The sequence below is a fragment of the Myotis davidii genome, unplaced genomic scaffold (genome assembly GCF_000327345.1).
Source record: "Myotis davidii unplaced genomic scaffold, ASM32734v1 scaffold1485, whole genome shotgun sequence".
Lineage (NCBI taxonomy): Eukaryota > Metazoa > Chordata > Mammalia > Chiroptera > Vespertilionidae > Myotis > Myotis davidii.
Window position 1 is genome coordinate 99503 of NW_006296620.1, and position 11171 is coordinate 110673.

Here is an 11171-nt window from a genome sequence, read left to right on the forward strand (position 1 = left end):
CCTGATACTCCAGTGCTGCAGATTTGATCCTTGGTCGGGGCATATACATGAATGAACCAGTGAATGCATGGATGGGTGGAACAACAGATCAAAGTTTCTCTCTCTCTCTCTCTCTCTCTCTCTCTCTCTCTCTCTCTCTCTCCCTCTCCCTCTTTCTCTAAAACCAACAAATAAAATAATAAAGAAGGAACTGCTTTATGACCCAGTGATTCAATTTCTGGGAATATATATGAAGAAACCCCAAACACTAATTTGAAAGAATATACCGTATTTAAGGTATAACATAACACTATTTTTTTCTGAAATCATTAGACTGAAAATCGAGGGGTGTCTGGAAGTCAGCGGAGGAGAGAGCCCTGCGGTGTGTAGCTGCCTATACCTTGTCAAACAGGCTTCCTCCAATCATGAGCCTTATTGTTACCGACGTCAGTTGATGCTATAATTGGATATGGAGTTGGAGAGTGCGCAGATGCAATAGGGATTGAAGCTTTCTGAGCCCATGAAGATGTCAAAAAATAAAAAGATAAATACCGGTAAGTGATTGTTGACTCTGAAAATTTCAAACTGAATGTAATCAGCTATGCCAAAGAGCAGGGACATACTGGTAGAGCTGCAGAGAGAGAGACAATTTGGACCTCCTCCCATTGATCAGACAGTGGAGAAAACAGGAAGAATAACTCCTTAAGATGCCAAACAAAGAGAAGACCTTAAGAGGAAAACCAGCAAAATGTTTAAGATATTGATTTCTTAATTTGGGGTTGGAAAAGTGGGAGGTGTCTTACACATGGGATTGTCTTATACACGGGAAAATATGGTAAGGACCCCTGTGTTCATTGCAGCATTATTTACAACTAGAGGCCGGGTGCACAAAAATTTGTGCACTGGGGGGGGAAGGGGGGTCCCTCAGCCCGGCCTGTGCCCTCTTGCAGTCTGGGACCCCTCGGGAGATAACGCCCTGCTGGCTTAGGCCTGCTCCCGGGTGGCAGAGGGCAGGCCCAATCCCTAGATGCAGCCCCTGGTCGGGCTCAGAGCAGGGTCGATCAGGGGGTTGGGGTACTGCCCTCTGTCACTCTGATCCCGGTGCTGGGAGGCATATTCCCCTGTTCCTATATAGGATAGAGGCCTGGTACATGGGTGAGGGCCGGCTGGTTTGCCCTGAAGGGTGTCCTGGATCAGGGTGGGGGTCCCCACTGGGGGGCCTGGCCAGTCTGGGTGAGGGGCTGAGGGCTGTTTTCCGGCTGGGGGGTGACTGAAGCTCCCAACCACTCCTTTTTCCCTTCTTTTTTTTTTAAAAAAAATTCTGGGCCAGCTTTAGCTTTGAGGCTTGGCTCCCGCTCTTAGGCCTCCGCTGCTGAAAGCAGGTTTCTGGCCTTTGCATACAATGTTGCGATCCTGCTGGCTGAAGTCTGGAGGGATTTGTTACATAGTTTCTTAAACTGCAGGCTCAGAGGCCTGCAGCTGCAGGCGGGGAACTGTTGGTTTCCTCTGTCACTGAGGCAAGCAAGCCTCCTGTTAGTTTCAAGCTGCCTGGTTGCCAGCTGCCATCTTGGCTGTCAGTTAATTTGCATGTCTCGCTGATTAGCCAATGGGAAGGGTAGTGGTCGTATGCCAATTACCATGTTACTCTTTTATTAGTGTAGACTAGAGGCCTGGTGCACAGGATTCGTGCACTGGTGGGGTCAGTCTAGTGGCTGCACCTGCTGCAGTCAGCTGAGCGACGCTCCCACTGTGGGAGAGCACTGACCACCGGTGCATTGAGTGTCTGCCTCCGGGTGGTCAGTGAGCAACATAGTGACTGGCTGACCAGTCGTTCTGATTGTTCTGGTCGTTCCACTGTTTGGTTGCTGGGCTTTTATTATATAGGATAGCCAAGATTTTGGAAACAACCCAAGTGCCTCTAAGTCAGTGGTTCTCAACCTTCCTAATGCTGCGACCCTTTAGTACAGTTCCTCATGTTGTGGTGACCCCCAACCATAACATTAATTTCGTTGCTACTTCACAACTGTAATGTTGCTACTGTTATGAATCGTAATGTAAATATCTGATATGCAGGATGGTCTTAGGCGACCCCTGTGAAAGGGTTGTTCGACCGCCAAAGGTGACCGGGGCAAGGGATCAAATCTGAAACCCAGGTACGTATGCCTGACCAGGAATCCAACCCTGGACCCCTTGGTGCTCGGGGTGACACTCTAACCACTTAGCAACATGGTCCAGGGCAAGCCGTGGTACATTTACACAATGGAATACTACTTTTGCTTCTGTAAAAAAAGAAGCAAATTTTGTCTTTTGTGACAGCATGGATAAATCTGGAGATTATTATGCTAAGTGAAATAAGCCAGCTAGAGAGAGACAAGTACCCTAGGATTTCCCTTATATGTGGAATCTAGTGAACAAAACAAACTAACAAAATAGAAACAGACCCATAGATACAGAAAACAGAATGAGAGCTGTCAGAGGAGAGGGGTTTGGGAGGCTGTGTGAAAAAGGTCAAGGGATTAAGCATAAAAACTGCCCCCAAACTCATAGACACAGATAGTATGGTGATGGGTGGGTGGAGGTGAGAAGAGGATAAAGGGAAGATAAATGGTGATGGAAGAAGATGTGACTTAGGGTGGTGAACACAATACAATATAGGTGTGTGTGTCTGTGTGTGTTTTTCTTAATCCCTCCACCTTTTTCAGTCTGTTTGCTGTATTGAGTCTGTCTTTATTTGTTTGTCAGTTTAATTTTGTTCATTAGATTTCACATATAAATGAGATCATATGGTACTTGTCTTTCTCTGATTGGCTTATTTCACTTAGCATAATAATCTCCAGGTCCATCCATGCTGTCACAAAAGGTAAGATTTCCTTGTGTGTGTGTTTTTTAATGGTTGAATAGTATTCCATTGTGTAAGTGTACCACAGTTTTTTATCCACTCATCTACTGATGGACACTTGGGGTGTTTCCTGATCTTGACTATTGTAAATAATGCTGCAATGAACATAGGAGTGTTGCTATTCTTTCAAATTAGTGCCTCTTTAAATATTTTCCAGGAGTGGGATTGCTGGGTCAAAAGGCAGTTCATGTTTACTTTTTTGAGGAAATTCCATACTGCTTCCCACAGTGGCTGCACCAGTCTGCATTCCCACCAACACTGCACAAGGTTCCCTGTTCTCCGAATCCTCGCCAGCACTTATTTGTTGTTTTATTGATGATAGTCATTCCCAAAGGTGGGAGGTGGTAACTCCATTTGGTTTTAATTTGCATCTGATGATTATTGATGTTGAGCATTTGTTCATATGTCTTTTGGCCATCTGTATGTCCTCTTTGGAGAAGTGTCTACCAGGTCCTTTGCCCAGTTTTTAATTGGGTTGTTTGTCTTTCCGTTGTTGTGTTGCTTAAGTTCTTTATATATTTTGGAAATGGACTCCTTATCAGAAGTGTCATTGACAAATATGTTTTCCCATACCGTGAGAGCCCTTTTCATTTTGTTGATGTTTTCTTTTGCTGTGCAGAAGCTTTTTAGTTTGATGTGTGTTTACTTTGCATCCTACAACCTTTCAATTGCAATGATTACTTCCAGGAATTTTTTAAAAGGAGATTTAGGGAGTTAGTTTCAGTTTCCTGGTACTTTCATGTGTCAGCATGTGTCAACATATAAGCCAGTATTGGGTGCAGCTAATCTTAACTTTGACAGGACACTCTAATCCTCCTAGGACAGGAGAGCCTGGGAGGCTTCTGAAGAGCTGCCACAACATGTTCTCACTGATTCTCTATCCTTCAGGGAATCTGTTCTAAGAGCGTTTCTCCTTGTCGTCTCCCAGTGATGACGGGTCTGAGGCTCCTACCTCACACCCATGGGGTTGAGCTTCAGGCTACAAAGCTGCTCAGACACAGATGGCATTCTCTCCTCAGCAACAGGGTCCTGTCATCCCTGCTGCAGTCACCTGACCTCTTTGACGTCGCCCTGTGCAAGGGACAGAGGCAGCTGGCACCTGGGACTAGACTTACTTTCATTGTCTATGTAAGTATTAAACTGTCTGAATCTAAAAAGGGCATACTGTTTTGTGACTGACTGGATCTATCATCCATGCCTCTGGCTCTACAGTAGCTTCCATGGATTTCTATGTAGACAATTGAATTACACAGACATAAATTCCTCTAGTAATACTCTTTGTGATTTTGTTGCATAGTCAGTTGTACTATTTATTGAGGGCTTTCTATTTTAGTCAGGAATTCCTTGCTTGTAGGTTGAGAATTAGGAATGAAGTGCCAAGCTAATTTAAGAGCTTAGGAAACAGGAATGTAGTCCTTCCGAGTCTGTTCTTCCAGCAGCTGTGCTGTATAAATGGGAGGCGAGTCTCTAAAGGTGGGAGCCCAGGTGCATGGGCAGGACACATTAAGGAAACCTGCCAACATATATACCAACCCACACAGACACCTGCCAAATTAAGAGAGGAGGGCTGACATACGTGAATGCATGGACCACTCATACGGAAGTGCGGCACATACACTTAAGGGGAGGGAGTCCCTCCACTAACCATGAGCTTTACCAGGTCTGAACGTCTCTACCTCCTCTCTTTCACCTTCCCAACCTATTCACTGTGACATGGCAGGAGGTGGGGGGTGGGGGGCAGCAGAGAACAGAGGGGCCATGGAATAACTCACTTATTATCTTGTGGCAACAACAGTGATGGTGACAATACAATAACAGTGAGAATCATGGATGGAGCCTTTCTTTGGACCAGGCACTCTATACGGTGCTCTTTTAGTTGGTTTTATGAATCCCAGAGATCTCTATCTACATCTATCTGTGACTTTTTTATTTTCTCTACCAGGGTTCCTGCAGCCCCTGCTCTCCTTCTAAATCATGTTGCAAAGTCATTATTTCCACTAAAAACTCTGAGGAATTGTAGACAGTGTAGGTCTGAGGTGGATTGTGTGAGAACTGTAGGAAATCCAGAGTTTGGTGGGTTATATGCCAATGAATCTTTACTAACTGGGTTTCTCCTTCATCAGTATTCACAGAAAGATGTCACAACTTGGGTAGTTTCTAAGATAGTATTTCTCTCGAGGATTTGAGATACTGTAATGTGACACTCAGTTAGAACTGGTTCAGACCACCATTAAATCATTGATGTGGGTTTTTTTTTTTAAAAACATGTAACCATGACTCTGCTCATATGCATGCATACAAGTCCTTTGGTTGATCTCTTACTCCCTCACCCCTGCCTTCCCTCACAGGTTGGACAGTCTGTTTGATGCTTCTATGTCTCTGGTTCTATTCTTGTTCATCAGTTTATGTTCATTATATCCCACAAATGAGTGAAATCATGAGTAATAAACCATCCTTTATTCTTTTGCTTTCATAAAATTTTAAAAAATTAATTGATTTATTTTTTATTCAAATAATACCCAAAGTTTCCAACAGCATTTATGCATATATCCTTTCTTTTGCATAATGTGGTGTGCTATATTGATTGATGTGCATACGTTGAAGCATCCTTGTGTCCCTGGAATGAACCCCACTTTATCATGATGTATTATTTTTTTGATGTACTGTTGTATTTGATTTGCTAGTATTTTGTTTAGGATTTTTGCATCTGTATTAATCAGAGATATTGGTCTGTACTTTTCTTTTTGTGTGTCATTGTTGCCAGGTGTTGATATAATGGTTATATTGGCCTCATAGAATGTGTTAGGGAGTATTACCTTTTCTTCAGTTTTTTAAAAGAGTTTGAGAAGGATAGGTTTTAAATCTTCTTTGAATGTTTGCTAGAATTCACTGGTGAAGCCATCTGATCCTGGACTTTTATTTTTTTGGAGGTTTTTGATGGTTGTTTCAATGTCCTCACTGCTGATTGGTTTGTTTATATTTTCCAATTCTTTATGATTTAGTCTAGGAAAGTTACATATTTCTAGGAACTTATCCATTTCTTCTAGATTATTGAATTTGGTGGCATATAGTCTTTTATAATAGTCTAGTATTGTCCTTTGCATATCTGTGATGTCTGATTTTGTTTATATGAGTGTTTCCCCTGTTTTCCTTAGTGAGTCTAGCCAGGGGTTTGTCAATTTTATTAATCTTTTCACAGAATCAGCTCATGTTTTATCAATTTTTTATATAGTCTTTCTGTTCTCTATTTCATTCAATTCTGTTCTAACTTTTATTAGTTCCTCTCTTCTGCTTACTTTGGGTTGCTTTTGTTCTTCTTTCTCTATTTCTTTAAGATGTGATGTAGGTTGTTTACTTGAGATAGGCCTGTAATGATATAAACTTCCCTTTCATTATTGCTTTTGCTGCATCCCAGAAGTTTTTTACAAAAAAATTTATTTTATTGGTTTTTTTTTTACACAGACGGAGAGGGAGAGTTAGAAACATCGATGAGAGAGAAACATTGATCAGCTGCCTCCTGCACACCTCCCACTGGGGATGTGCCCGCAACCAAGGTACATGCCCTTGACCGGAATCGAACCTGTGACCTTTCAGTCCGCAGGCTGATGCTCTATCCACTGAGCAAAACCGATTAGGGCCATCCCAGAAGTTTTGATATGTTGTACTGTCACTCTCATTTGTCTCTCTATATTTTTTGATCTCATCTTTTATTTCTTCTTCAACCCAGTCATTTTCTAGTAGTATGTTGTTAATTCTCCATGTATTTGTTGGTTTTTTTAGGTCCTTTTTGCAGTTGATTTCTAATTTCAAGACACAATGGTCAGAGAATATGCATAGTATAATTTCAAACTTCTTAAATTTGTTGATGCTAGTTTTGTGATCCAACATATGATCTGTCCTTGAAAATGTTCCATGTGCACTGGAGAAGAATGTATAATCTGATATTCTGGGATGAAAGCTTCTGTAAATGCCAATTATGTCCATTTGGTCTAGTGTTTCTTTTCTTTTTTAAAAATATATTTTATTGATTTTTTACAGAGAGGAAGGGAGAGAGATAGAGAGTCAGAAACATCGATGAGAGAGGAACATCGATCAGCTGCCTCCTGCACATCTCCTACTGGGGATGTGCCCGCAACCCAGGTACATGCCCTTGACTGGAATCGAACCTGGGACCCTTCAGTCCGCAAGCCAACGCTCTATCCACTGAGCCAAACCGGTTTCGGCAGAAGTGTTATTTTTTTTAATGTAGTGTCCCCTTTATCATTATAAAGTGTCCATCTTTGTCTCTTCCTATCTTGAAATCTGTTTTGTCAGATATAATTATGGTTACACCTGCTTTTCTGTGGATGTTATTTCCTTTGAGAATGATTTTCCATCCTTTTACTTTGAATCTGCTTTTATTTTTTGCCCCTTAGATGTGTCTCTTATAGGCAGCATATGGTTGGTTTTGTTTTTTTGATCCACTCTGCTACCCTATGCCTCTTTATTGGTGAATTCAGACTATTTATACTTAGGGTAATTGCGATGTATGAGGATTTCCTATAGCCATTTTATCTTTTGTTCTCTGGTGGCTCTGTACCGCCATTGGTTCTTTTCCATTGCGTTTCTCTCTATTGTGTTTGTTTGGTGGTATTCCATAGTTCTTTCCTCTGTTTCTTTTCTTTTTAAAGCTACGTGTCCTGGTTTGGAGATTTTTCTAAGTTGCATATATACTGTAGTTTTTTTTTTCTTCTTTTGAGTACATCTGATCTTCATGATCCTTTGACAGTTCAGACTTTTACCCCCTCCTATGTTTTGGTTGCCACGAATTATCCCTGTTTATGTTGTAAGATTTTTGGTGATCTTACTCATGATGTTGTGACCTTATGTTCTTTGTTTCAGGTAGACTAACTCGAGTATTTCCTGAGATTGAAGTTTCCTGGTGATAAATCCCTTTGTTTCTGTATGTTTGGGAACATCTTTATTTCTTCTTCATATTTAAAGGATAATATTGCTGAATATATTATTCATGGCTGGTAATTTATCTCTTTCAGACATTTGGATATTTGCTTCCACTCTCTTCTGGCTTGTAGAGTTTCTGCTGAGAAGTTGGAAGAAATTCTGATGGGTTATTCTTTATAGGTCACTTTCTTCTTTCCCCTGGCTGCTTTGAGAAGTTTTTATTGTCATTAATTTTTGACAGCTTTAATACCAAGTGCCTTGCAGAGGGCTTCTTTGGATTGAGGTAATTAGGTGTTCTGTTTGCTTCTTGGATTCAATGATCCAGTTCTTTCCATAGGTTTTGGAAGTTCTCATCCACTATTTATTTGGATAGACTCTCTGTTTCATGCTCCCTCTTTTTCTCCTCCGGAATGCCTATAATTATAATATTGCTTTTTCTGATGGAGTCAGATAGTTCTCATATAGTTCTTTCATTTTTCTTTATGCTCAGGTCTCTCTTTCCTTCCCTCTGTGTCATTCATTGATTCCTATCTTCAATATCACTAATTTTTTCCTCCATCTGGTTGGCTCTGTGTTATATGCTCAGTAGTTCACATTTATTTATTTATATTGTTTAAAGTATCACATATGTCTCCTTCCCCCCCTCTCGACCCCTCCCTGGCCACTCCCACCACCCAGGACAAGCCCCCACCACCCCAATGTCTGTGTCCATTGGTTATGCTAATATGCATGCATACAAGTCCTTTGGTTGGTCTCTTACACACACACTGCTGCCCAACTCCCCCCTGGTCCTCTGCCTTCCCTTTGAGGTTTGATGGTCTGTTCACTGTTTCTCTGTCTCTGGATCTATTTTTGTTCATCAGTTTATGTTGTTCATTATACCCACAAATGAGTGAGATCATGTGATTTTTATCTTTCTCTGACTGGCTTGTTTCGTTTAACATAATGCTCTCCAGGTCCATCCATGCTGTTGCAATGGTAAAAGTTCCTTCCTTTTTACAGCAGGGTAGTATGCCATTGTGTAGATGTACCACAGTTTTTTAAAAATATATTTTATTGATATTTTACAGAGAGGAAGGGAAAGGGATAGAGAGTTAGAAATATCGATGTGAGAGAAACATCGATCAGCTGCCTCCTGCATACCCCTCAGTGGGGATGTGCCTGCAACCAAGGTCCATCCCCTTGACTGGAATCAACCCTGGAACCCTTCAGTCCGCAGGCCAATGCTCTATCCACTGAGCCAAACCGGTTAGAGTGTACCAGTTTTTAATCCACTGATGGCACTTAGGCTGTTTCCAAATCTTAGCTATGGTAAATTGTGCTGCTATGAACATAGGAGTGCATATATCCTTTCTGATTGGTGTTTCTGATTTCTTGGGATATATTCCTAGAAGTAGAATTATGGTGTCAAACGGGAGTTCCATTTTTAACTTTTTGAGGAAATTCTATACTGTTTTTCACAATTACTGCACCAGTCGGCATCCCCACTAGCAGTGCACAAGGGTTCCTTTTTTTATTTTTTCACATCCTGGCCAGCACTTGTCTTTTGTTGATTTGTTGATGATACCCATTCTGACAGGTGTGAGATGGTACCTCATTGTTGTTTTGATTTGCATCTCTTGGATGATTAGTGACTTGGAGCATGTTTTCATATGTCTCTTCTGTATGTCTTCTTTTGAAAGTGTCTATTTAGGTCCTTTGCCCATTTTTGGATTGAATTATTTATCTTCCTTTTGTTAAGTTGTATGAGTTTCCTGTAAATTTTGGAGATTAAACCCTTATCTGAGATAACATTGGCAAATATGTTCTCCCATGCAGTGGTCTTTCTTGTTGTTAGTGGTTCACTCTTAATATCCTTAATTCATGCTTCATTTCCAGGATTTCTGATTGGTTCTTTTTTAAAATTTCAATCTCTTTGATAAAGTACTCATTTTGTTCATCGATTTGTTTTCTGAGTGCATTGAATTGCCTGTCTGCATTTTCTTGCATCTTGTTGAGTATTTTCAGAACTGCAATCTTGAAATCTCTGTCATTTATATCACATATTTCCATGTGCTTCAGCTTGCTTTCCTGGGTTTTTCATTTTCTTTCTGGTCATTCTTATTACCATGGTTATTCATGGTGTTTGTTGTTCTCCTTTGCCTAGACCAGTGGTTGGCAAACTCATTAGTCAACAGAGCCAAATATCAGCAGTACAACGACTGAAATTTCTTTTGAGAGCCAAATTTTTTAAACTTAAACTATATAGGTAGGTACATATGGGGCGCGGTTTCGGTGTTTTGGCCAGGTTTAAGCCTCGGACTAATGAAAGAACAGGGTCCTTTCATTGCTACGTGCAAGTCCCAGCTGGAAGGGCAGGGCCCTCCCAGCACAATTATAGCCAACGGCTGTGGTTGTAAGCTTGAACCTATGGTCCAAACACGTAGCCCCACGTGCCTCGTGATAGAGTTCGGGTGCATGTAGTTGAGTGAAGTTGAAACTCACGAGAATGCTGTAAACAACGTGATCACGCCCCTACTTTGCCTCGTGGCATCTGCTATAAAATAAAGACATGGCTTGTGGGCGCTGGCGTTGTCTCCTCATCAGGGAGCAGCGTTCCACTCTGACCCCACTTTCATTCTCTTGTCTGTCTTTTCTCAATCCTTTCACCGCCCAACTCAGGGTCACTGAACCAGGCTGAGCTGGCCTGGCACATAAGACGCTCTGGAGCTGAGTATGCCATGGCCGTGCCAGCTACCCACAGGTACATTGTTATTAACTTAATTAGGGTACTCCTAAGGCTCAGGAAGAGCCATACTCAAGGGGCCAAAGAGCCGTATGTGGCTCGCGAGCAGCAGTTTGCCGACCACGGGCCTAGACATTCATATTATCTATATTAATGAAGAGGTCTTTCTACTATTTTCTAGTAGATGGAGCTGAATCACAAGATTTTTTACCTCTGTGAGCTACCAGTCTTGACTTCCACAGCTTCTGTAAGACAGTGTAGCAGCTCTACTTGGGGGTGGGTTTTGTTTTGTCCTCACTGTAATGATGACCCCAACCTCAAGCACCCCTCCTGGGGAATACTCACAGAGGAAAACAGCAGTTCTACTACAATAGTTCTTGGTTTATAGATATGCTCTTAGACCCAAGTCCAAGGGCAAAGGGAGGTGAGTTTGGGGAGTCCAATTGGCAGCAGGGCTCTGTGGTTCCATTTCTTTGAAACACCACTACCCCGCCAACAGTGGAAAGCCATACAGTAGAACCCAGTGTTTTGTCAGGCAACTGCAGACTCAGACACTGTTTGCTCCCTTGCCGCTGGCACTGCTGGGCTGTCCCGTTCCCCGTTCCACTCCCCCCCCCCCCCCCCCCC

General features: G+C 42.0%; 1 long non-coding RNA gene across 1 annotated transcript in view; it reads left to right on the forward strand.

The window, feature by feature from the left end:
- Nucleotides 1-305: 305 nt before the first annotated feature.
- Nucleotides 306-11171, forward strand: part of LOC107184416 — a 14076-nt gene continuing 3210 nt past the window's right edge. Inside the window, exons 1-2 of the long non-coding RNA XR_001515245.1 lie at nucleotides 306-533; nucleotides 3898-4006. This is a non-coding gene — a long non-coding RNA (uncharacterized LOC107184416). The remainder of the gene's footprint in view (nucleotides 534-3897; nucleotides 4007-11171) is intronic.